At 40.9% G+C, this 25,576-nt stretch overlaps 1 pseudogene; it reads right to left on the reverse strand.

Annotated features, from left to right (window-relative positions):
* Nucleotides 1-3,472: 3,472 nt before the first annotated feature.
* On the reverse strand, nucleotides 3,473-9,706 carry LOC123943591 (annotated as a pseudogene).
* Between the last annotated feature and the right edge of the window lie 15,870 nt (nucleotides 9,707-25,576).

Below are 25,576 nucleotides of genomic sequence, written 5' to 3' on the forward strand. Positions count from 1 at the left end.
TTAAACATGTAGGACACACGTTGGGATTGTTAGGTCACCACCAAAAGAATAGAAATTAAAAAGAATAGAAACTAGTTGAGGAAAAACTGGAGAAATAAAATATAAGCAACTCAAAAGAAAGTAAGAGGAACAAAAAAGATACAGGGAAGGTGGGACATAGAGTATATAGAAATGGTGAGAGTGTTTCATGACCTAAGGTTTATTTTAGTATAATTCTGTGCACTTGAAATTTTTTTTAATCAGTTGACTGAATTTATTTATTTAATATATTTAAAAAAATATTTTATTTATATATTTGGCAGAGAGTGTGTGTATAAGCAGAGGGAGCAGCAGGCTCCTACTGAGAAGGGAGCCCGAAGTGGGGCTCCATCCCAGGACTCTGGGATCCTAACCTGAGCCAAAGGCAGATGCTTAATCAACTGAGCCACCCACGTGCCCCAAGTTGACTGAATTTAATAAATATTTATGAAATAACTTTTCTGTATAAGGCTTTCCAATAGAGGTGGCATTTGCAGGGGTAAGGTCCTTGATTAGAAGGTATAATTCCATGAGGAAGCAAGATAGGGAAGGCAGGTTTGTTTTTTTTTTTTTTTTAAAGATTTTATTTATTTATTTGACAGACAAAGATCACAAGTAGGCAGAGAGACAGGCAGAGAGAGAGGAGGAGGAAGCAGGCTCCCTGACAAGCAGAGAGCCTGATGCGGGGCTCGATCCCAGGACCCTGAGATCATGACCTGAGCTGAAGGCAGAGGCTTTAACCCACTGAGCCACCCAGGTGCCCCGGGAAGGCAGGTTTGTGGAGGAGGAAAGGATGGGGGTAAGGAGAGTTCAAAAGGGGCCAAGGAAATTGGGCCAAGAATCAGGGTCTGTTCCAGAGTGGAGGCTGTAGAGAGGGGAAAGGAGGAGATGAGAATGGAAAGGCAGAGGGTGAAAGAGGTCAAAGCCACAGGGAAGACAACCAGTTGAAGGTGAGCAGGAGAGGAGAGGAAAAGAGGGCTCAGAGGAGGCTCCATGTCACATGAATGGGAGAATGAGATACGGGACCCGGAAATACGGAAGTCAAGAGGAGGAACTGTTTTTATGCGGAGACAGAGAGGAGGAGGAGGAGGAAGAGGCTGGGGAAATATTAATGATATTTAACTGCTGGCATAGCAATGGCGAGGACCAAGGTCAGCAGCATCCTGAGGCCCCCACCCAGGCCTTACCCTCCAGCACACCAGGATTGGTAGGTATTGGGAGAGGGAGGGTCCTAGGGAGGGGACAAGGTACTAGGCAACAGGTTTTGGAAGTATTTTATTTTATTTATTTATTTTTGGTTTCAGGAGTAGTAGTATTTAGTGATTTATCACTTACGTATAACACTCAGTCTGCACTTGAAATTTGAGAAAATTCAAAAAAATAAAAATATCGAAACCAATCTAAAATTTGGAAAGAAGGAAATAATTAAAGGTAGAAATTATAGAACTAGAAGACAAACAACAGAGAAGACTTTTAAAAATCCATAGTCTATTTTTTTTTATTTAATGACTGATCTTGTTGGAGTTTTTTCCAAAGGAAAAAAAAATATAAATAACTGTTATCAGAAATAACAAGGACATCACTATAGATATTTCAATTCATTTTTTTCCTATCTTTTTTTTAAAGATCTTTTTTTTTAAATTAGCATATAATGTATTTGTTTCAGGGGTACAGATCTGTGATTCATCAGTATTACACAATTCACATATCTTCCAATTCTTAAAAGGTTAGTGAGAAATGGGGTGCTTGGGTGGCTCCATCTGCTAAGCCTCGGACTCTTGATTTCGGTCCAGGCCATGATCTCAGGGTTGTGGGATCCAGCCCTGCATTGGGCTCCCCACTCAGCAAGGAGTCTGCTTGAGATTCTCTCCCTCCCTATTCCTTAGCCCTTTACCCTACTCATGCATGTGTGCTCTTTCTCTTCCTAAAATCAATCAATCAATCGATCTTTATAAAAAGAAGAAAAAAAGCTTAGTGTGATAAAAGTATGAACAATGTTATGCTGATAACTTTGAAAATGTAGAAAAATGGAAACATTTCTATTAGAGAAACGAACTTTGATAAGTTCATACCAAAGAAGTAGGAAGTATGGATAGTCATCTAGTGACTAAAGGATCTGGAACCATAGTTAAAGCCAAAGAATATCCCAAATTATTTTTTCCATTGAGTTCTGTCTGCCATTCCAGAAGAAACACTTCCAACGAAAACTTTGAGAGAATCAGAAAAGATGACCCTGCTCCCAATAAAAATTTTAATATCCTAATAATATTGCTACCGCCTATTAAGATGTGAAAGAATTGTACTCAGGAAGAGAAATCATGAACAAAATATAAGCAAACGGAATTATGTAGCTTCTGCTGCCATCAAATGTCCAACCTGCCAGCAACAAAGACCAGAGCTATGCCCCCTAGGTAGTGTCATCTATCTAAGGAATCAACCCATCACTTGAGAGCAAGTATATCTTGTCAGAGTGGAGAAACCACAGAGGGAAGGTGGCTCTTACTGGAGATTGTTGTTCCCAGCATAGAGAGTGGGGACTATTACCAGAACCCAGAACCTGGGGCCTTTGGGTAAAGGCTGGAACCATAATGGCACAGGGAAACACAAAGCAAGGGGCTGTTCTTGGCGGGAGCTTCAAAGAGGAAACACAGCTGTTGGCAGCCTCTGCCCTAGAGTCTGAGTGACACAGAAATTCCCTGGTTTCTCCTCTCCAATATTCCAGTTTTCCTCCAATCCTTCTGTTTGGTCACATTCAACTGAAAACCAGAGTACAAGAGAATCTGCTAATATAATACATATATTTATTTCTCTTGGGGTCCAGAGCAAGGTGAGAGATGGAGAGTATATCTGGAGGGCAAACAGAAACTATACAGGATAGAGGAGGAATAATTATCATCAAAGTTAGGCCAGGAGTTACCTCTGGGAGATGGAAGAAGTATACAGGTGTCTTCTGATGTGGTAGAAATATTCTCTCTTGCCTCACTTGGTGGTTACATCGGTGTTTGCTTTATAATTGTTTTTGTTTATTATAATTTTTAAATAAAAAGAATATAGTCTCTTTATTTTCTCTTGAGCTACAAATGTTCTGTTTGTATGAGAGAGAGCCCAGTACTGGAGACAGTGGTTAGCTCTTCCATTTGCTCCAAGCGTTCCAGGGAAGGAAGAGCCTAAACAGGATCTAGACAGTTTCCATCTGCTGACATTCAGCTAATCAAAACTATAGCCTGATGCTCTTGGAGCAGGACTGCTCCAGCAAGGTCCCATGTGATAACGGGCAAAGACCGAGGTGGGAGATATGGAGGATACAAAGCAAACGTGCAGCTTAGGCCCCTGTCCCCATATGCTCTCGAAAATTTCATTATTTGGTCAGAGCTGGGAGTGGTACCAGGGTCCTGGCCCATCTTTGCTCATTGCTCCTCTGATTCTGCCATTCTACTTTCGAGGGAGAGTGGGTTCAGATGGTCTCAGAGGTGGTGGGGCCCATTCCCTTGGCAGCTTGCTGAGCTAACCCATGCTTGTAGCTTTTGGTGTTGGGGCTCTCAGGGTTCACCACAGACATAGGTACCCTCACAGTGTCCAGTCCATTTACTGTTGCCCACTGTGTAATGGGCTCTTCTGGTAATTTTAATGCGTATGAGACGACCACAACACCGATTTAAAAAAAAAAATTATTTAAATTCAGTTTAGTTAACATAGAGTGTATTATTAGTTTCAGGGGTAGAATATAGTGATTCAGCACTTACATATGAACACCCAGTGCTCATTACAACACGTGCCCTCCTTAATGCCCATCCCCCAATTACTCTACACCCCCACATACCTCCCCTCCAGCAACCCTCAGTTTTTTTTTTAAATTTTTTAAAACGGTTTTATTTATTTATTTGATAGAGAGAGAGAGATCACAAGTAGGCAGAGAGGCAGGCAGAGAGGAGGAAGCAGGCTCCCTGCCGAGCAGAGAGCCTGATGCAGGGCTCGATCCCAGGACCCTGAGATCATGACCTGAGCTGAAGACAGAGGCTTTACCCCACTGAGCCATCCAGGTCCCCCTTCAGTTTGTTTCTTAGAGTTAAGAGTCTTTCGTGGTTTGTCTCCCTCTCTGTTTTTATTTTATTTTATTAAAAAAATATTTTATTTATTTATTTGGTAAAGAGAGAGACAGCAAAAGAGGGAACACAAGCACGGGGAGTGGGAGAGGGAGGAGGCTTCTTGCTGAGCAGGGAGCCCTATGTGAGGATTGATCCCAGGACCCTGGGATCATGACCTGAGCCAAAAGCAGATGTTTAACGACTGAGCCACCCTGGAGCCCCTTTTATCTTATTTTATTTTTGAAGAAATAGTTGGCGGCTATTTCAGGGTTTAGTTCCCATTTGAACTTGTTCTTCACCCCACCTCCAGGTGGCAGCTTCTCAGAAACTTCACAGTCCTCTCACTTTACCCCGTCTGGATCTTCTTGAATTTTCCTTCTTGTCTCAGCAATTTCTCCTTCTCAGTTTCTTGTTTTCACCCAGACCTTCATACAATAGTCAATTCGGGTCCAAAGATTTCTTCAGTGAGACCAGGTCACCCAGGACTCCAAGTGTTTCTACCGCCTGTGTGAGGAGAATCTTCAGATTGCTTATGGGACTCTGGTTGTGTCCTCCATGAGCTTGTACAGGCCCTGTGGCCATTGAACACTGCGCTTGCAGCCCTTTCCCGACAGCAGCACCTTCCATGCACATGACCATGCCCTGATTGTGAGAGAGGCTGAAGTCCCTGCTCTAGGCTGTGGGCACCCCCTGCAAGTGAGTGTGGCCTTAGCAAATCCCCACTCCTCCCCCTGCAGGGCACTTCCTACACAGCACCCCCAACCAGCCCTCCCCAACCCCCGTTTCCCTGGCATCTAGGGAAGAGCCTATAATTGATTTAAACCTCACACATATTTTAGGTTCTTCTTTGTATGAATGATGTGGTTCATAAAAGTACAAACAAGAAAATTTGCCGAGTCACATAACTAAAAACCCAGAAGTAGGATTAACTTTAAGTCGTCTTTAATTCAGAGGATCAGTTGCTGCCCGCAGTGCTCTTCTCTGTCATCCCATCTCATCCTCAGGGTGGCTGCAACAAATTCACCTTTCAGCAGATGGATTCTCCCTCCCCATTTCCCAGAAACTTCGGTAAATATTTCATTACTTCTTTCTGCATCACATGTCCATTCCTGAGCCATCACTGTGGCGGAGGGGTGAGGGGAATCACTCCCATGTAAATTTTATTAGTTGACGCTGGAATCCTTCTAAGGAGTGAGTTCCATTACATGAAGAAAATGGTGAGGCCCATCCCAAGTGGGCCATCCTAAGGGATTTGCTTTAATGGTTCCTTATCCAACCGTTCCTGGGGTGATGGTCGCTCATGTCTCATGGAATGGCTACTAGAAGCTGGAGAGACACACAAACTGAGAGAAATGGCAGCTGAGCTCTTCTATGGATTTGTGTTTCTGTGCTGGGTCCTGATGATGAGGGAGTAGAAGGCAAGCTGAGGGCAAAGCAGAAGCTGACATCCTGCAACCCTCCCCCTCCCTCCATGGGATATATGTGACATTCCTCAGGCACTCCTGGCTGCCCTAAAGGGAAAACAAATAGTTAACTTGCAAAGATCACAATCCTGCAAGATAAGAGTCTCCCTCAGTTTACAAATGTCCTAGTGATTTACAAAGAAGAAGCTTTCTTATCAATAGCCTGATTTCCAGAGACCCATAACTCAGTTCCTGAAGCCCTAACATCATCCTCCCCTCCATAAAATTGAGGGAGGCTGAGGTGGAAGGAAATGTAAATAAAGTTGAATTTCTTCTAAACCTAAAGCCTATTGACAGGGACGTGCGACAGCAGGAGTATGAATGACATTCTTTTTTTTTTTTTTTTTTAATTTATTTATTTATTTTTATTTGCTTATTTACAGCATAACAGTATTCATTGTTCTGGCATCACACCCAGTGCTCCATGCAGTACGTGCCCTCCCTATTACCCACCACCTGGTTCCTCAATCTCCCACCACACCCCACCCCCTCCCGCCGCCCCTTCATAACCCTCTGGTTGTTTTTCAGAGTCCACAGTCTCTCATGGTTCATCTCCCCTTCCAGTTTATGAATGACATTCTACCAGAAAACTCTCAACTGTCTTCATGTTGGTACCTCATTAGAGAAAAAATAAAACAAACAAACCAAAAAAAATAGGTTGGCTTGACAATAACCAGGACTTCATTATCCTGAGAGTTTTTTTTTTTTAATATTTTATTTACATATTTGACAGAAAGAGAGAGATCACAAGTAGGCAGAGAGGCAGAGGCAGGCAGAGGGTGGGGGGGGGGGGGAAGCAGGCTCCCTGCTGAGCAGAGAGCCCAATATGGGGCTTGATCCCAGGACTCTGGGATCATGACCTGAGCCGAAGGCAGAGGCTTAACACACTGAGCCACCCAGGCGCCCCTGAGAATTTTCTTTACTATAAGACAGCCCTTCTGAACACCTCCTTTGTTCTCACCTCCCCAACTCCCGAGAATATAATCAGTCACTCCTTGGGATCACAGGGCTGCAACTCTTTCTGCCCACGTGCTTTAAGAAAATCACCTTTTTGCCCCAGTGGTGTCTTAAGAATTCTTTCTCGGTCTTCAGCTCCGGACCTCACTTATATTCTAAAACTTCATCACTGACCCATTATCTTTAAATAATACTTACTAGTTGATTCCAGGAAATATCAAATAATTGCTTAAGTCACAGGATAAGTTTCTCCAAGCTGTCTCCCCCTTCTTCATCCCAGACACCTTAAGAGGTCACTGCATCTGGTCCTGAAAGGGATTAGAAATACAAGCAACTGAGAGGCTCACTATATGAGAGGAGATAACTACTCCATTGGTAAAAACAGCACAGACTCTGCTTTTTGGTTTGTCCCATATGCGAACAATAATTTCAGGTATTTCAAACACTCAATCATTTCTTTCAGACAAAAAGGGTGTTTATGTGTCCTTTATGTCTATATCTTAATATGTATTTATCAATCTTTGCTTTGAAACATCATCTGAATAAACTTTTTAACACTAAATTTAATTGTTGAATACATGTAATTAATCGCATAGGTGTGATGAACCCAGAAAGGCTCTGCTCAGATTCCACTCTGGGAAGAGTCACTGCCGCAGCTGCTGGGAATGTCATCTGCAGACAGTTTTCAGCTGTGAGTCCCTTCAGAGAGCCTCAGCTGTAGAAAGCCGTTTTCCCCCCAGATTGTGCTTTTCTGGGGTGGTGTGATGGTTAAATGTGTGTGTCAACTTGGCTAGACCACTATATCCAGATATTTGGTCACTCTTGATTCTAGATGTTTCTTTGAAGTTTGTTAGATTAACATTTAAATCAAGAGACTGGGTTCAGTGAAGCTAATTGTCCTTCATTATGTGGGTGGGTATAAAACAACCACCTGAAGTCCCCCAGAGCCAAAGGCTGACCTTCCTGGAAGAAGAGCACATTCTGCCCGCAAACCGCCTTTGGAGTCGAACTGCATCTCTTCCCTGGGGCTCCATTCTGCCAGCCTGCTCTGCAGATTTCGGATTTACCAGGCCTCTGCAATTTTGTGAGTCATTTCCTTACAATAAATCTTTTTCGTTTGCTCTCTGTTGGGCTTGTGTTGTAGCTTGACTTCTGCCGACTCGGGCTTCCTTGCCCTACCTTCTATCTGTGTTTACCTGTGAGGTTCCACAGTCTCTCCCTAATAAACATACTAAATACTACACTCCGTCAGAGTTGGCTTCTTAGAGGACCCAGCTTACAACAAAAAGATGAAATGTATACGGAACATGTAATAGTTCCCATTCTCCTTGAGAAAAATATTCTAGAGTCTAGAAGGAGGATATAAAAGGCAAGCAACTGAAGCCTGGGCTGAAAACCAAGTTAACTCTGAAGACAATTTCCTAGTTTGGAAACAGAAAGGAAAAACATGGGACTTATTATCAAGGTGTTTATCTTTTCCATTTGGCTAGAAAACCATATTCTTCCTAATCATCTACCTCTGAGGTTTGAAGAAGGAGAACAATTTGGAGTTTCAGAGTAAGAGACACAGAGAAGCATTGGGTTTCCAGTGATACACCAGGGCACATCTTTGTTAGGAGATGGGATGAGGGGTGTCTTGTATCTTTGGTGGGAGAAAATGAGAAATAATATATCTTGCTTCCGCCTCCTTTCCCTGCTCTCCCTCCTTTCCCAATACACTGGGGACTGATTAGTTACATGTTCACACTCTAATTTGTTACATTTTGTAACCCACAGCCTGTTTTTTAAAGGTTAAGTTTTCTTTGTTCTGCACTTACAGCAGTAACTCTCGTTAATTACTCAGAAAGTAAGCTTAAAGTTGGGGCAATTTAATTTAGTTCACATGGTGGTGTTTGGGCCCTCAACTAGCCCACAGAGTTTGGCTGTTGATGACCTATTTATTTCTTTTAGGAAACTCAGGTTTCTCTCTTGGATTTTCCTGATCCACTGTTCATATCTGTAGATATATTTCTCTTTGTCCACGTGATGCAGAAAAAAGATATAATATAGCAAGATAATTTGAAAATTTAATGTAATGGTATCACTGAATAACTAAATTTGGTTTGTTTCTTGTGGCCATAGACACAGAAAGAAGGAATGGCAACTTTCCCTAGATTCCCTTTCCTAGGAGGATACTAAGTCTTTGTTCTCCAGCCCTATCTTTCTCCTCATCTATGATAAAGAGAGCCCATATCGTTGGAACCATTTTTTTTGGGACTTGAATTTTTCTTTAAAAGAGACATTGATATTTAGTCTGGGATGGGGGGGGGCAATAAAAATTGTTACTTTCAGTAGATGGGAACTGTGTGTTGACTGGAAAGAGGCATGAGGGAACTTTTGGGGTGATGGGAAGCTTTTCTAATTTGATCTAGGCGATAGCTACATGAGAGTAGGTAGATGTAAAGGTCATCGTCTGTGCACTGTATGGAAGTTCTCTATGGATACATAAAAATGTAAATATATACGTAGAGATGCACTAGTTGGCAATGTCACTGTACTCGCAATAGCCACAAGCCTGACTCTCCAGAGGCTGGAACTTAAATTTATCCCCTTGCCACTAGTCTGCCCTTGGGGACATTTATTCTGTAAAAGAATGTCAGAGGACATGCCTTAGAAGTTATAATTACCAGAAAATATTTGTCTGTCTCATAGCAAAGTTAAAAGGAGATTACTATCATTTCTTCAATGTGTGGAAAAGGAAAGGATTAAAAAAAAAAGTAAGATTTCTTTCCTTCTTTCCTGGTTTATTTCCTACTTCCTACTTTATTCCTACTTCCACTGTCAGCTTGGTAACGTGAAGGGGATAGGCACTATTGTTAGCATCTAGGAAAGCCGAGTCAGAGTCATTCCAAAAAACTGATAGAAAATCTGTTCATTTTTGTTGTTGAATTAATCCAAGGAAAATTCCATTTTTTTTTTTCCTCCTCTTTGGCCTGAAGCCATTTAGTCCAGCCTATATACCTTTGTATACATCAGTGACTTCTGGCTTTTCACAGACACTGTGGCCAGTTCCGATTCATAGTGTTTCCATTGGACCACTTGGCTGACAGCTAGGATGCTGTCATTATGAAACTCCTCAGTACCTGAACCAGCTTGGTTATATTCTTCATGTTTCTTTTGGCCAGTGGCCAATTTCTTGGACATACCTAAGTGTTGTTTGTTTGTTTGTTTGTTGTGGTGGTGGTGGTGGTGTTGTTGCTGAGGTAGAATGTTCTCTTTCTTGAAATAGCCAGAGAGGCTCTCTGGGACCCTTTAGAATAACACTAATACTGGACAATACGAATATTTTCTTTGCCCTAGCAGGAGTGGTATGGGTAGAGTTTACCATTCTGTAATTCACCTGAGATGTGTAGCTTTGGCTTCCAGAAATCTGCCATTTTGTGTGTCAAGAAAAGAAAGGTACAGATGAGAAGGATACCATCTCGAGAGGCCTTTGTTGGACCCCTAGGACTGTCATGAGTAGAGTGCTGTGAGGACACAGAATCTGACTCTGACATTTAGGTACAAAAGATCTACTGGGGAATGCTCTGGCACTTGCTAAGGAGTGAGAAAAGCAGAATTTTCAGAGGGAGAAGTTTAACAGTGATGTGGTTGCAATTCTCAATCATTAACACACATTGCTGTGCAGCTGGGATGGCCTTTCAGAGAAGTACCAAACTCACAAAGAGACTAGACCTTTGTGCCTCCATATGGATCAGCTGGGGAAGGAGCGTAACCTTGGTCAAAGCAGATTCTTTTAGCTGAGGGCAGTTCCCCGTGCAGAACACAGTTGTGCGTCTGTAGTAGCAGATATATTTCCAGTGGCTGGGGAAATGAGTGTCTTGGTCTTGATCCATTAGGATCCATTTTTAGTGTCACTTGGATCCACTTGTTCTATATAGTAAGTTCATACCACCTGTGAAGATGTCCTCTAGGATCCTGATTAGTTTATTTTCCTGGGGAAACTTACAAAAATAAAATCAGGGGGATATACTGTAGCTCCTGTTGCTGTAGCTGATCTTGACAACACAAATGATACTCATCATCTCCCTATTCCAATCCCTTTCTAGAAAACCCTCACTCTTGTTTGGTACCTCTGATGCTCTAGATGGCTTAACTGAAGGGGGACCCAGGCCCTAATCCATGGGAAGTGAAGATGACTTGGTTGGTTATTTGGTGGGCCTGGAATGAGAAAGATTAGAAGATTAGAGAAAAGTTGTCTGAGGAAGAGGCAGGGGGTTGTTGGCATGAAATGTGTAGATCTTTATATAACATGTTGGTGTCTACCAGAATATGTGAAGCACAGAAGATTGGTACTGAATAACTGACTACACAGAATGTCTTGACTAGTATTAGCCAGCTTCTGTCATTGACCACCCCTGTGCCTGGGCACTTGTAAAAGTAGCCATGATAGCAGGGATGGAGGCGATGTGGTCCCCATAGCATGAGTTCTGCTTGCCAAGACTAATCTACCTTCTGCTACCACCAAATGCCCACCCTGCCAGCAATGAAGACCAGTGCTAAGCCCCTGATCTAGTGTCCTCTGTTGAGGGATCAACTAGTCACTTGGTATGGAGGATAATACTAGATCCTTTCTTCCATGGAAGGAACAGTGATTCATTGTGGCTAGAATTGGTACATATTCCGGGTATGTTTTCTTTCTTCTTCTCAGGGCCTCAGTCAGCAATGAAATCTGAGAACAGAGTGTTTGATATTTCCCCAAGAGACACTCTTAACAGCAAATAAGCTGTAGCCATGAGCTTATGACTAGGAGTCTGAGCTACCACTTCTGAGCCATCACTCAGAAGCTGGTGGCTTGAATGAAACAGCCTTTGAAGTTGCTTCAGCATGGAGGTACCTGGTGAAGATGAAGTGCCATTTTCTAGACTCAGATCTATTCTGAATCAATGACCCTTACTTGGCATTATGTCAAGCAATGGGCCAAAACATAGAACCCATGAGCTTAGGAACCATGGAATGAAAGTTGGGGTGGCCTCATTTACTATCCTAGTTTCCATTTAGAGAATTTGTGTTTCCTGTTCCACAACTCTACATTCTTTAGACTCCTCAGGGATGAGGGTCTTTAACATGGGAGGAGTGGATAAATTTTAGGTGAATCAAGGGATTCAAGATTTTGAATGCCTTGACCCAGATTTTTCCATGCCTTAGGGTTGACTCTTAATCAGAATGCTGACTTTAAGGTAAAGACTTGACTTTTCTTTTTCTTTCTTTCTAGTTTTAATGAATTAGAGTTGAAATATAATATTACATGAATTTAGGTGTACACAATGATTTGATACATATATATATTATGAAATGATCACCCCAATATGTTTAATAATCCATCATCACACATGGTTACATACTATTTTTTCTTGTGATGAGAACTTTTAGGGTTTACTTTCTTAGTCATAGTAGACTTGTTGATGTCAAGAATTCAACCCCTTTTGGAACTCTTCCATTTTCTTGTTATAAGTAAGACCTAGATCTAAGCCTTAGTTTTTTTCCTGCTCTATGCCTGTAGGAGTTAAGTCTCCTTATGTTATGAGGGAAGGCTTCTGGTTTTGATATTTTGCCTTAAGTTGGTGATTAATGATCCAATTCATTGCTTTTTTCAGTGCTTTGCATGCACCCAGCAACCATAAACAGATTCCATAACCTTATAAAGACTACCTCTCCAATGCCTCCTATGTTCATCTGACAGTGCATTCCCTTCTGCTGATAATCCATTCCATTTCATCACTCATAAAAGTTTTAGACAGTTACACCACTACAACAAGTCAGGAACTATTTATACTCCTCTTGCTACCTACCAATAAGGGCTCCTCTTTACCAGCTGGTTAGTGATAGACCTCCAAAATCCATGAGAGTCTGCTTTGTAGGATCATCCCCAGTACCAAATGTTACACATCAGGTTCCCTAGGAAACACTCAGACACTGATATTTTCATCCAGCATGTCTATTTGGGTGTGCTGTCTATGTGAATACATTTTGAGGGGGCCATGGATTCAAAATTGGGCCAAGGGAGAAGCTGAACTGCGATGTAGTTGTAATAGCCATTTTAGCCAATACGGTGAGGAACTCTAAAACAAGGCCATTCAGCAATTTTCCAATTTAGATAGGGGGCCAGTCTTTTGTACCAGCACATTAGTGTGGGTTGCCCCTGAGGTGGAAATGTAATATGTGCAGCTTCCTTCAGTCAAGGGCAATGTCTAGATAGGGACATTGCTGTGAGCCATCAACAGCCAACACCCCTTGTGGCTGGGGAGATGTGTGTCTTAGTTCTGAAGGGGGATTTCTGTGGTATACCACAGCATCTACCACAAGGCTGATGGAAAATTAAGAGGTATTATTCTGAGACAGAAAGGAATAATGCTACAAGGTTGAAGAAGATTCCCTCTCTTTCTGTGATACTGAGCTCCTCAGGCTTGGGAAAGGATCAGACTATCACACTACCAGGTTCCAAGAGTAGACTTGAGCCTAACCTGAATAGGGCACCTTAGAGGTGGCTGAATCTAAATGTTTGGCCACCATGTATCTTTAAGCTGTGTAGTAAGTGTTTTGTGAGTGTTAATATCCCCTGTGTATAGGGTGATATTGCCATAGAGTACACTTGCCAGCAGAATTGTCTGACTTTGAATGGATCACACTGGACACACATTGACCAGCAGGGTATGCAAGACCCTAGATGAATCACTAGGGCTTGAAAGAGCAGTCTTATCCCATGGCTGTTACACTGCTATTGTTGCTGGAAGTTTCACCTTGTGCTGTTGGGCTATGGCTTCCATCATCCAGGCCCTTATCTAAATACACATGGGCCTTGCTTAAGGATTCTGTGTACCAAAATTGGTGGAAGGTCCAAAATTATTTACTTGGGGAGTTGTTTCATTGGTGATATACAAAGAAATGTTACGTTACTTTGAGTGTGGTGGAGTAATTTACCTTACAGCATTAAGATGAATTATCCATGACCGTTTCTGTTGTTCAGAACATTACTGCTTGCCTATAGGGAAGGATCACATATCCCCACCCACTCATTTGGTATCCGTCTCTGCTATATGTGTTGCATGAAGCAAAAAGGCCAATGAGTAAAATGATGGGTATCACTCCTGAACAGAAGATTTAAAACCATTGCATAGTCTACTACTTGGCCATCCCCAAATCCCCCCAGTCCATTTTAAGTAGCTGCATGCCCAGCATGGAGCCCAATGTGGGGCTTGAACTCAGGACCCTGAGATCAAGATCTGAGCTGAGATCAAGAGTCGAATGCTAAACTAACTGAGCCTTGGCCCCCTTTTTTACTGTTTCATAAGATGGGAAATATTCCAGTGAGGGGTTGCTGTGTCAGTCTGGGCCTCAACACAAAGATCCATGGAGCAGAGCCACAGCTGACTCATGATGAAAATACAGAGTGAGGGAGAAGTAAACCTCTGCTGTTTTAGGACACTGAGATTGTTATCAATGCATGATTTCACCCAAACTGACTGTTAGAGTTGAAATTGCCATAGGTTTCATCTTGTGTATGTTCTGTTTGGAGGCTTGATACTTTCACTTAAAAAGGACTAAGGAACACCAGACTGTGGTAATTCTCTCTCTGGAAGGAATATTGCTAAAGTACAGTTGGCCATTGTATCTCAGATTCCTCTAATCTGGTCATTTTTAGTGTTTTGTTTTGCTTTTATTTTTGTGAAACAGCAAAGGCCAGGAGAGGAAAGGAGGGACATAGGGAAGCTGAACTGGTTCAAAAAAAAAAAAAAAAAAAAAAAAAAAAATCCCTGACTGGAGCTGTGGATGGGTGGGGATAATAGCAGCTCTATAATTAAAAAGAAAAAAAGATAAATTGCCAATTCTGAATTTGCATTTTTGGGAGATATACGTTATTAATTATCTTGAAAGTAGCATTGCAAGTAGTCTGTTCTGAAGTTCTGATAGGATCAAGGGGAAAAACATAAGGCTTTCCTGCTCGGAGCTCTACACTTAAAATTAGTATGCATTTTGTAGATCTAAACACACACACACACACACACACACACACACACACACACACACACAATCAGTGAAGTTAAAGATTTTATTTTCTTCATTGACGTTTAATACTTAAAATAGTAACACAAGCAGTCAAAGTTTTTTTTTAATTTAATTTTTTCAGTGTTCCAAGGATCATTGTTTATGCACCACACCCGGTGCTCCATGCAATATGTGCCCTCCTTAATACTTTTAAAGAAGATTGTTGTGTTTGCCTAATTTATATCTCTTATAAATTTTTATTTTTTTATTGTGTTATGTTAGTCACTGTACAATACACTATTAGTTTTTGATGTAGTGTTCCAAGATTCATTGTTTATGTATAACACCCAGTGCTCTATGCAATACATGCCCTCCTTAACACCCATTACCAGACTCACCCAATCCCCCAACACTCTCCCCTCCAAAACCTTCAGTTTCTTGGGAGTCCACAGTCTCTTGTGGTTTGTCCCCCCTCCGATTCCGCCGCCCCTCACTTTTCCTTTCCTTCTAATATCTTCCATGTTATACCTTATCTTCCATAAGTAAGTGAAACCATATGAGAATTCACTTTTTCTGCTTGACTTACTTCATTCAGCATAATCTCCTCCAGTCCCATCCATGTTGATGCAAAAGTTGGGTATTCATCCTTTCCGATGGCTGAGTAATGTTCCATTTATATATGGACCACATCTTTTTTTTTAATTTTTAAAATTTCTTTTCAGTGCACCAGAATTCATTGTTTATGCACCACACCCAGTGTTCCATGCAATACGTGCCCTCCATAATACCCACCACCAGCTCACCCACCTTCCCACTCCCCACCCCTTCAAAACCCTCAGATTGTTTCTCAGAGCCCATAGTCTCTCATGGTTCATCTCCCCCTCCAATTTCCCTCAACTCCCTTCTCTCCATCTCCCCATGTCCTCCATGTTATTTCTTATGCTCCACAAGTAAGTGAGACCATATGATAATTGACTCTCTCTGCTTGGCTTATTTCACTCAGCATAATCTCTTCCAGTCCCGATCATGTTGATACAAAAGTTGGGTATTCGTCCTTTCTGATGGAGGCATAATACTCCATCGTGTATATGGACCACATCTTCCTTATCCATTCATCTATTGAAGGGCATCTTTGTTCTTTCCACAGTTTGGCGACCGTGGCCATTGCTGCTATGAACATTGGGGGTACAGGTGCCCCTTCTTTTCCCTACACTTGTATTTTTGGGGTAAATACCCAGTGGTGCAATTTCTGGGTCATAGGGTAGCTCTATCTTTAATTTTTTGAGGAATCTCCACACTGTTTTCCTAACTTACATTTTTAATTTTGGGGCAGGCATGGGGATTCTTGTTGGTCCATACATCTTAAATTTTATATAAATATAAAAGTATGATTAGCCAAAAGTGACCTACAACTCTTTATACAACTCTTAATCTAATAGCCACCATTTAAAATATACTTTTATGTGAGTCACTGTTCTAAGTATGGTATAGGGTCTAGAGGTGATAACAAGATGGATAGCCTCAGCTGGAAAATGAAGCTTTGTAGACCACTCCCTGGTTTGTCCAGTGGACAGTTTGTGGAGAGCATGCACAACATAGAGAAAATAAAAATAAGTGATAGCTAATATGTACCCTGACTTAACGCTTCTTCACACCTGAAGTACCAGTTCTTAGCTTTAGTTTTTCTACTTTTCACATGGAGAAAATACTAGCGAAAATTCACTAAGGTCAGTGTATTGAGACAGAAAAAATATACGTGTTCTGTGTCTTCTGGCTTCCTCCTTTCTCTCTTTGGTGCCCCAGCAACCCCTGGCTGCTCTTCCGCTTTTGGAATTGGATGTGGCAGGCAGAATTCTAAGAGCCCAAGATTCTGCTTGTGATATACATGCCCTGTATGTACCTTCCTCTTGCGCATGGACAGAACCTGTGAATATGATGGGGTATCATTCCCATGATTTGTTACTAGCCCACTAATTTTGGTTAATCAAGAGGAAATTACTCTATGTGGGTTTAATCTGATTAGAGGAGTCCTTTTTTCATTTGTTTGAACATGGTTTTTATTTTGTGAACCTAGTATTTGCAGTTTGATAGCCATACTCCCTCCAGTTTGACTATTCACTTTACAACCAAATTGTGATAGGTACTTGGTATTTCTTTATGTAAGTTGAGGGAGTATATCCCTTGAATAAAAAAAACACTCCAGAAACAAATATATAGATACATTATTTATCTACTAACAGTGTTTACTGTAAATGGAAATATCTAAGAAAAAAATAAGAAAACATGAAATGACAACATGTGGTTTCTGGTCTATAACAGACCTAACTTCTCGGCAAAGCTCATCTATGTAGATAAATACATTTTAATTTTAAAAATATGCATTGCTTCATATGAAACCTGAAATGCTGCTTATCTTGACTCAGTCTGGTACCACCATTAAACTGGTTAAAAATATTCTGTGATCCTGAAGACACTGTTGCTTGTCCTGGCCCAGGGTCCTCCAATTAAAGCTCAGAGGTTACCAAGGCCAGCTGGGCTATTGGAAATTACCATCTCCTATCCTTTGCATCTGGAGGGAAGCTTGTCTTTGGCCAGAGTTGGGACTAATAATTCAAACCCTGAGCATAGACATGGGGTTCAGGAAGAGGATGGGCATGACCTTGTTGAGGTTCAGGCAAACAGGTCTCCCCACCCCCTGCCATGGCAGGTTTTCTGGAATAGACCCACCGGAGGGCTTAGTGGGTATGAGGGCTGCATGCCTGTCATGTTGATACTGTCACAGTCAGACTTGGAATGAGAGGATTTCTGGAAACACGCCAATGGCAAGGTACAGAGATTCAAAGCCCCATGACCTGCTGTGTCATTCTTAAGGAAATAGCCATCAGTCAGGTGAGGTTCCTTCACAGGTGGTGAGAGAAACAATTAAGGTGTTTCCTTAAAGCTCACTTCTCCCAACCCCACTCTGAGACCAAACCTGAAAGACAAAAAGCCCTATATCCCCGGGGTCCTACCTGGGTCAGACAAAGGAGAGAGTGAACATTTTCCCTTGTGTGGGGCACTGCTCCAGCTGGCTCCGGCAGTCCTGGGCGTGGGGCCAGTCAGCTGGTTGGCGCCGCTGGAATTGTCTGCAGCAACATTTGGTCGCATGGAGCCAGCGGTGTCTGTTTTCGTGGAAGACTGGAGGCCAGAGTTGCATATAGACCCGTCAGGCATTTTTGGGGATGCTGACTTGCCTTTCTCAAAAACTGAAGTTTGAATTTGAGGTATCAGTACAGTAACAAAGCCCAAAAGCTTGGCAGTGAACTAAAAAAAAAAAAAAAAAAAAAAAATCTGCAGTGCGTTAGAAAGTCCTGGGCTCAGACCCCTTTGCATACAGCTAGTGTGACTTAAAGCTACATCAGGGTCAGTGGTGCCTCATCCAAGAGCCTGGTCTCAGTATCAACTCACAGGACCCGTCACTCCTACTTAAATCACTACACAGGTGCTTACAGTCTGTGGTTGGTTTTCTTGGACTTTCATTTTGCACAGGAACAATTAATGACCTGTAAATGGTGCAGATTAAGGCATACCTATGTGGCTGCCACAGGAACACAACGCCAGAACAGCCTGCGTGTGCAAGGCAGTCCTGGTGGGGGCGGAAATAAAGCATCTAATAAAAGGGCAGGTATCGGTCACTGGTTCTGGGCGTCTTTTCCCAGCCTCACCCACCCATACACTTTCATCCGGTTCTGTGATCCATCTTCCCTCGGAAAACATCAGTAGGGTCCTTTACGAGAAGATGCGGCACCAGATGCTTCCGGCCTCGAAGGAGCAGGCTGCCACACTGTGAGGAGGGAAGCTTGGCAAAGACCCAAGAGCGGTCTCTAGGAACTAAAATAGTCCCCCACAAACAGCTAGCAAGAAAACAGAGACCTCCGTCCTCTGGCTACAAAGAAATGAATTCTGTCAACAAGCCAAAGGAGGATGGAAGCAAATCTTTCCCCAGTCAAGCCTTGAGATAAGGATGCAGCTGGCTGACACCTGGATGTCAGCCTTATAACACCCTGAACAGAAGAGCCGCAGAGACGGAGATAACTTTGACCCACAGAAACAGAGATAACTGTGTTTTATGAAGCTAGGTTGTGGTAATTTGTCATACAGCAACGGAAAAGTAATATAAAATGAGACACACACTGCAGTGCATGGGATCTGGTCTCCCAAGCTGAAGTTAGATGACAACCCAGAAGAACAGGGGAGTCAACTCCCTGGGGTGGGGGGCGTGGGAGGAGTTTCGACAATGGGGAAAGGAAAGATGGGAGGAAGAGGAGAATGAATTCCTAAATTCCCTCCCTCCACTGGCTACTGTAATTATCGCTTTTAATATGTAACTTTTCTAAAGAAGCCCTGGGTATGTGCCGAGGGAACGCACCTACTGCTTATCTTGCTTTGTCTTTTCCCAGCCTGTTGTGAGTAGAAGCCAGTGTGGGAAGGCGTCACATCACGCTTTGCTCCTTTCTTTCCTTTTCATCCTCACCAATATGTCTTGTATCTCCCAAAGAAGATATTATCACTTTAACCCTTCCCCAAGGTTCTGCTTTCCTAAGGACCTGGGCTAAGTCAGTCACGATTAAGTGGCAGATCCAGAATTTGAGTCCAAGTCTGACCCCAAAGCATAAATTCAGGATACCATATTTCACCTTAAGGAAGTTAAATTTTACAGGTGGAAAATATGCACATGGTAGAGGCAGCACACAATTTCTATGCTAAGGACAGCTCAAGGAGACGTGGGATAGGGGTTTTGGATTGTTTTGTTTCAAATAGAGTTGATCTGTTAGAGGTGTAATTTCTGGCTCTTTCATGAAGTTCCATTTAATATATACACATTTGGGAACGAGGCCCTCTGTCGCATATGTGATACCAGGTTACTGTAATGTTTATTGCTAGTACATCTTGGGGCGGTAATACGAAGAGTCGGTTTTTCACAGTGGAGACCATTTCAGTCATACTTTTTCTTCTCTGTTCGGGGGTATTTGTTTTTGTTTTTGTTGTCAATACATTTTCTGAGGTTGAACTGGGGCCTTGAACTATTTCTGAGATGCTCTCTTCTTTGAGTGGCGTTCAATGAGCCTGAGGCAGGGTTTGAGGCAAATAAACAGAAACCGCACCCAAGTGCATTTTTAACACTGAGTTCTGTTGGTAAATGAAAATGTTCCTTTCAGATTGGTTAATGTCTTCAGCCCATTAGGGCCTAATCGGGTGGATATCACACTTGGCAGCTTTAATGGAAGGGCTCAGAGCAGAGGTAAACCCTTATTTCCAGCTTTTTTTTTTTTCTTTTTCTCCCTTTTGATCTCCCTGTTACTCGATGATCACGTTCACAAGTTGAGCATGTTGCTTTTAAATATGCGTCCTTAGGATTCAGTTGCAGACTCCTTGGAGATGTGTGTGCCGCCTTGGTTCTTTGAGATTTTTATGGATCATTTGGGTTGAGTCTTTTGGCAGTCACGGTGATACTCTCGGTCACCTGGGATTGAATGAGAAGTGGATACCTAACTGAAGCCTGGCCAGACATTCTCTGTCCGGAATTTGCAGTTGAGATGGAGCAAGAGCTGATCCCAGGCCGGGTGATCTGTAACCCTGAGAACTACACGGTGGCCATCTGCCCCTGTATGGGGTAGGAGAAGCTCAAAAGCCAACCTGACTTCCTTTCACGTGGCTTCTCTGTTCTTCCCCATCGTTACAGAAATGTGGTATGAAGAGAGAATGACGGCAGGGAGAATACTCACTTTTCCCTTCTTGAATCCATCTTCACTCTTCTTCCTGCTTTGTTTCCCAGAACGCAGCTCTCCATCATCTGACTCAAGGTGACTCCCTCATCCTCTGGCTTCAGGGTGGGTTTGGACAATGTACGGTCTCATGAGGAGATCAAAATGCAGGAAGCGAGGTTGGAGTATTTATTTCCTTGCTTTTTCACTCTCAGGCTGCAGATTGGCAGCAGTTGCCTTTCTGTTGCAAGGTCACAGAACTTGATGGATGATATTTCTCCTCCAGCCATAGCTATAGATGTCACCGTGTTTCAGGAAATGTCCCCTTCTGTCTAGCAACTGGGCAGACACCGTTACCACCTTTAGGCTTGGAGGTTGGCAGGGAAGGTTTCGTCTTGCCCTGTTGGTTTCTCTTTACTCTGCCTCTGACCTTTTTGTAATGAATCTAATTAGGCCCTTTTGAGAATGGCTTCTGTTTCCTGCTGGGATCATGACTGAATGATACATGACCTGTGCTCCTGAGGTTCTCATCCCTTTTGGGTTCCTGAGTGTGAAATAAACCTATGATCTTATAATAAACTTGTTTGGCTCTAACCAGTCAAATATGTCTTAAAACCAAAGAGCTTCAACAAATGAAGATTCCTTGAATTACATGTAATACATGTATAGTAATTAAATATACAAAAGGATCTACATATATATATGTATACACACATGCACACACACATACGTTTACACAGATGTGTGCACACGCACACACATACATATATTTAGACCTGAACAATTTTTCAAAACTGATGAGAAGTTTATCAGTAATGGATTATGATGGTTACTATGCTATACAATGCATTTGTTTGTTCTTTTTGGTTTTATTGAGCTATAAGTGGCACATAACATTGTATCAGTATCCAGTGTACAACACCAGGACTCAGTATATGCATGATCACAAAATGATCACCACGACAAGATTGGTTAACCTCCGTCACCTCACACTGTTACTTTCTTGTGATCAGAAACTTTAAAATTTATCCTTAGGAAAACTTTCAAACATACAAAATAATAACTTTAGTCAACATGCTATGTGTTGTATCCCCAGAACTTAATTATCTTATAGCTGGAAGGTTGTACCTTTTAACCACATTCACCCATTTCACCCACTTCACCCACCACCCCACCTCTGGCAATCCCTAATCTGTTCTATGAGTTCCATTTTCTTTTTGTCCCACATATAAGTGTAATCATACAGTATTTGTCTTTTTCTGTCTGACTTATTTCACTTAATATAATGCCCTCACATTCCATGCAGATTGTTGCAAATGGCAGGATTATCTTTTTAGTGGTTGAAGAAAATACCTCCTTGTGTATATAGACCACATTTTCTATATCCATCTGTTCTTGGACCCATGGTTGGTTGATTCCATGTGTTGGCTTTCATGAACAATGCTACAGTGAACATGGGGATGCAGATATTTCTCCAACACAGTGATTTCTTTTCCTTCAGATATGTACTAGGAAGTGGTAGTTTTCATTTCTAATCCTTGGAGGAACCTCCATAGTGTTTTCTATAGTGGCTGCACAAGGGCTCCCATTTCTCCACAAACTCACCAACATTTACCTCTTGTTTTGTTGGTGAAAGCCACTCTTAAGAGGTGTGAAGTGGTATCTTATTGTGGTTTTGATTTGCATTTCCTTCTCAATTAGCAAAAGCATTTGACCCATTCATGATAAAAATCTCTGCAAACATAGGGAGAATATACCTCAACATAATAAAAGACATTTATGACAAGTCCACAGCTAATACCAAACTTAATAGTGAAAAACTAAAAGGCAAGGATGCCCAATCTCACTTCTTTTATGCAGCATTGTAATGGGAGTCATAGCCAGAGCAATAAAAAGAAGGCATCCAAATTGGGAAAAAAAGTGCATCTATTTGAAGATAGATAGATAGAGAAACACACATACATGCACCCTTAAGGCTCCACCAAAAACTGTTAGAATTAATAAATCCAGTAAAGTGGCAGAATATATAATACCCAATAATCAGTGGTCTTTCCATAAACTAAAAACAAGTTAGAAGAAAACTTCAAACAATGAGCAATGCTGAGCATCTTTTTTCATGTATCTATTGTCCCTTTTGTATGTCATCTTTGAAAAAAAAAGTCTATTCAGTTCCTCTGCCTGTTTTTAATTATGATTTGTTTTGGAGTTGGGTGAGTTCTTCATATACTTTTAATATTAACTGCTTATTATATATATGATTTATAACATATTCTCCCATTCCATAGGTTGCCTTTTCATGTTGTAGATGGCTTCCTTTGCTGTTCAGAAGCTTTTTAGTTCAAAGTAGTCCCACTTGTTTGTTTTTGCTTTTGTTTGCAATCATCACAAGAAATCATTGCTCAGAACACCTGCAAGGAGTTTACCCCCTATGTGTACTTCCAGAAATTTTAGGGTTGTAGCTTTTATGTCCAAGTCTTTAATCAGTTTTGAGTTGCTTTTTATGAATGGTGTAAGATATGCGTCCAGCTCAGTTCTCTTAAATGTAACTGTCATTTTTCCCAGTATCATTTTTGAAGAGACGGTCATTTCCCTATTGTATACTTGGGGCTTCTTTGTCCTATTAGCGGACCATATATGTGGGTTTTATTCTGGCCTCTGCATTTTATTCCATTGATCTGTGTGTCTCTTTTTATGTGGTTACCATGCTGCTCTGATTACCATAGCTTTGTAATATAGTTTGAAATCAGGAAGTGTGGTGCCTTCAGTTTTCTTCTTTTCCTCAAGATTGCATTGATTCTTTGGAGGCTTCTTAAGGTTCTATGCCAATTTTAGGACTGTTTGCTCTAGTTCTGTGAAAAATGCCATTGGAATTTTTATAGGCATCACATTGAATCTGTAGTTTTCTTTGGGTAGTATGGACATTTTAACAATCCATGAACATTGACTATCTTTCCATTTATTTGGTCTTCATTTTCTTTCTTCAGTGTCATAGTTTTCAGTGTGCAGATCTTTCATCTCCATGGATTTATTCATCTCCTTGAAATTTATTCCTAGGTATTCTTTTTGATGCAATTGTAAATGGGATTGTTTGAAGTTTTCTTCTAGCTTATTTTAGTTTATAGAAAGACCACTGATTTTTGGATATTATATATTCTGCCACTTACACTAAATTTATTAATCCTAAGTTTTTGGTGGAGCCTTAAGGGCGCATGTATGTGTGTCTGTCTTCTATCTATCTATATATCTTCAAATAGATGCACTTATTTCCCAGTTTGGATGCCTTCTTTTTATTGCTCTGGCTATGACTCCCATTACAATGCTGTTTGCAGCATTGTAATGGGAGTGAGTGAGATAGTAGTGAGATAGGGCATCATTGCCTTTTAGCTTTTCACTGTTAAGTTTGGTATTAGCTGTGGACTTGTCATAAATGTCTTTTATTATGTTGAGGTACATTCTCCCTATACCCAGTTTGCAGAGATTTTTATCATGAATGGGCCAAATGTTTTTGTTAAATGCTCTTCTTGGATTGATTCAGATGATCATGTGCTTTTTATCCTTCATTTGGTGAATGGGCTGTATCACATTGACTTTTTAACATTGTGTATGTTGTATTGTGTATGTTGAACCATCCTTGCATCCCTGGTATAATTCCCACTTGATTGTGGGATTATGTGTAAAGAATTATAAAATTCTTTACTGTAGAATTCAGTTTGATAATATTTTGTTGAAGACTTTTACATCTATGTTTATCAGGTATATTGGTCTATATGGTTTTCTTGTGTGGTCCTTAGTTAACTTTCCTATCAGGGTAAGGATGACCTTATTAAATGAGTTTGGGATTGTTTCCATTTTTTTTTTTAATTTTAAAATTTTTTTTATTTTGGAAGAATTCAGGAAGGATTGGTATTTTTTAAATGTTAGCTAAAATTTTTACCAGTGAAGCCATCTGGTCCTGCTCTTTTGTTTGTTGGGAGGTTTTAAATTATTGATTTAACATCCTTCCTTCGTTACTGATCTTTTCAGAATTTCTATCTATGATTCAATTTTGGTAGGTTGTTTGTTTCTAATTGTTCCATTTCTTCTAGGTTGTCCAGTTTGACCTGTAATTGCTCATAGTGGTCTCTCATGATCCTTGTATTTGTGTAGTATTAGGTGTAATGTGTCTTTCATTTCTGATTGTATTTTATACAAGTCCTCTTTTTCCTTCTTGGTTAGTGGTTTTGTGATTTCTTGTGATTTTTTACCTTCTTAGAAAACCAACTCATAATTTCATTGCTTTTTTCTATTGTCCCATTAGTCTCATTTTCATTTATTTCTGCTCTCATCTTTGTTGTTTTTTTCCTTCTGCTAACTTGGGGTTTAGTTTGTTCTTTTCCTGGTTCCTTGAAGTGTAAAGTTACATTGTTCATTTATCTTTCATATTTCTTGAAGATGGCATTTATCACTGTGAACTTCCCTCTTTGAAGTGTCTTTGATGCATGCCCTAAGTTTTGGGATGTGGTATTTCCATTTTTGTCACAAAATTTTTTTGATTCTTTTTCTTTGACCCATTGGTTGTTCAGTAGCATATTATTTAATCTCTACGTTTTGGTGAATTTTTCAGTTTTCTTCTTGTAATTGATTTCTAGTTTCATATTACTGTGGTCAGAAAAAATGCTTAATATGATTTCAATCTTAAATTTATTAAGACTTACTTTGTGACCTAACATATGATACAACCTGAAGAATATTTTATGTGCACTTTTATGTGCATTGTACATGTACAATCTGCTGCCTTTGGGTAGAGTGTTTTATAAAGTTCTGTTAAGTCCATCTGGTCTATGTGTAGTTTACATCCAGTGTTTCCTTATTGATTTTATATCTGGATTATCTATCCATTGATGAAACTGAGGTATTGAAATCCTGTATTGTATTTCTCCCTTTATGTCAGTTAAAATTGGCTTTATATATTTGGGTGCAAAAATATTTACAAATGTCCTGTCTTCTTGTTGTTTGATCCTTTTATCCTTATGTAATGAACATCCTTGTCTCTTATTGCAGTCTTTGTCTCAAAGTCCATTTTGTTTGATATAAGTATAGCTAAGATGGATTTCTTTTAGGGATATATTTTCTATCATTTCACTTTTTTTCTTTCAATACTTTGACTATATCCTGGCACTCGCTTCTGGTCTGCAAAGTTTTGGATAAAATTTCTGATGGTCTTATAGGGGTTACCCCTGTATGTAACAACTCGTGTGTGTGTGTGTGTGTGTGTATGTGTGTGTGTGTGTGTGTGTGTGTTTTC

This window comes from Meles meles, chromosome 6 (genome assembly GCF_922984935.1).
Source record: "Meles meles chromosome 6, mMelMel3.1 paternal haplotype, whole genome shotgun sequence".
Taxonomy (NCBI): Eukaryota; Metazoa; Chordata; class Mammalia; order Carnivora; family Mustelidae; genus Meles; species Meles meles.